General features: G+C 32.4%; 1 protein-coding gene across 1 annotated transcript in view; it reads right to left on the reverse strand.

Annotated features, from left to right (window-relative positions):
• The window catches only part of ATRX (ATRX chromatin remodeler), a 474,500-nt gene that overhangs the window by 246,954 nt on the left and 225,136 nt on the right, over positions 1–2,410 (reverse strand). The window lies entirely within an intron of this gene.

A 2,410-nucleotide genomic window follows, 5' to 3' on the forward strand; every position in this document is an offset into this window, starting at 1 on the left:
AATTATTTTATAACACAGTCCTTGTGGGAAGATAAAACCATATCATAAAAATAATCACATTTTATGTGCTGCTTTACTTGGTAAAAATTGCATTAGGAAGCATGAATTACATTCCAACATTATAAACTCAACAGCAATATGTTTGTTTGTTTATTTGTTTTATAATGGGTACTTAAGGTCCTATGAGTGTATAGTAATAGGCAGAAATAAAATTACACACAATGATGAAAAAGATTACACCCAAAAAATTTGGGGAATTTGAAATAACAAATGCCTTTCATAACTGACAAAGAGTATCTAAAGATATATTTACAGATTAGTGTATCACATATCAACTAATATTAGAGGATGTTGTTGTTGTTGTTATGTGCCATCGAGTTGGCCCTGACTCACGGCGACACGTCCTTCGGTTTCCGAGGCAGTATCACTACAGAAGTAGAATGCACAACCTTCCTTCGGAGGAGTGGCTGGTGGGTTTGAACCACCAGCCTTCTGGTTAGCAGTCAACTGATTAGGCACTATGCTACCAGAGTAACATTATTAGGGAATAAGCAATTTATATATACATGAAAACATAAATTTCACAAGTTACACTGAAAGAAATAATACATAAAACACAACGCACCAAGTTCTATTTCCTACTTAACTTATTGTACATAATTATGACTCATTGTTGGGGCAAAATTTGCTAATAAGGGACAGCTAAACTGGTACATAAATGAGTACCAGGGGTGAGAAAACAACTTTCAAGCTATGAAGGACATTATATAATCTTTTCTATATAACTAGCAGTAATTATTTCTAAAGAAAACAAAGATTAAAATTTGTTAAAATAATATATATGGTGTTTGATTAAGTATCCAATCTATACAATATGCTTGCTGCTTAACACAATAACTAAAAAAATATCAATATCTAATAAATATTAGAAAAAATTCTATTCTACATGATTTAAAAGATATTTAGTGCAATAAGAAAGATCAACTAATATAAATGTTATACAGTTTTCATATGGGGACTCAAAATAGGAAGAAACAGCTCAAAGATACATTAATAATCAGAACATGGAACATATGAAGTATGAATCTACGAAAATCAGAACTTGTCAAAAATGAAATTGGAAGAAAAAATATTAATATCTTAGGCATTAGTGAGCTGAAACAAACTGGTAATAGTAATTCTGAATCAGACAATTATACTGTCTACTATGCCAGGAAAGGAAAACTGATAAAAAAAGGTGTTGCATTCATCATAAAAAATAACACTTCAAAAAGAGTATTTCTATCCAGAAGTACAATACTCTCAATGGTAGTATAATATCCCTATCTCTACAATGAAGACCAGTTAATACTACTATTATGTAAATATACACACTAACAAATAAAGCCAAAGATGAAGAAATTGAATGTTTAGCAACTTCTGCAGTCTGAAATTACACAAACATGCAAACAAAATGCACAGATAATTATTGGTGACAGTAATGCAAAAGCTAGACTGAAACAACCAATAGTAGTTGGAAAATACAGCCATGGAGAAAGAAATGACTCTGTACATTGCATGACAGAATTTTTCCAAGACCAATGGCATATTTACTGCAAACACCATTTATGAACAACATAAACGGAGAGTATATATGTGGACTATGCCAAAGGTAATACACAGGAATGACAGAGACTACATCTGTGGAAAGAGACAATGGAGAACTTCAATATCATCAGTTACAACAAAGCCAGGGGACAACAGTGGAACACACCATCAATTGCTTGGATGTGACTTAATGTTTAAGATAAAGAAAATTAAAACAAGTACACATGAGCCCAAGTACAACGTTGAGTATATCACATTTCCATTTAGAGACCATCTAAAGAATGGATATGACCCACTAAACACCAATCACCAAGGAACAGACAAGTTGTGTGATAACATCAAGGACATCATACGTGAAGAAAGCAAAATGTCATTAAGAACACAGGAAAGAAAGAAAAGACATAAATAGATCTGAGAAAACACTCTGAAACTTCCTCTTGAAGCGTGTAACTAAAGTGAATGGAAGAAATGAAGTAAAAGAGCAGAAGACTTCAAATGGAAGCTCAAGAAGACTAAGTACAGAACTATAATGAAACATAAAAACACCTAGACTTAGAAAACCAAGGGAAAAATAAGCTACGCATTTCTCAAGATAAAAAAACTGAAGAAAAAATTCAAGCCTCAAGTTGCAATACGGAAGGATTCTATGGGTAAAATACTGAATGATGCAGAAAGCATTAAAAGAAAATGGACAAACAGTTAGAGAAAGAACAGCAAGAAAAGCCTACAGTCACCAGAAGAAAGGAAATATTCAAGGTTTGAGCAGAAATCAATAAAACAGAAAATAGAAGGGGCATAGAAAAAAAATCAACAAGACCAGAAG

This window comes from Orycteropus afer, unplaced genomic scaffold (assembly GCF_000298275.1).
Source record: "Orycteropus afer afer isolate SDZICR_OR568_19922 unplaced genomic scaffold, OryAfe1.0 scaffold00723, whole genome shotgun sequence".
Lineage (NCBI taxonomy): Eukaryota > Metazoa > Chordata > Mammalia > Tubulidentata > Orycteropodidae > Orycteropus > Orycteropus afer.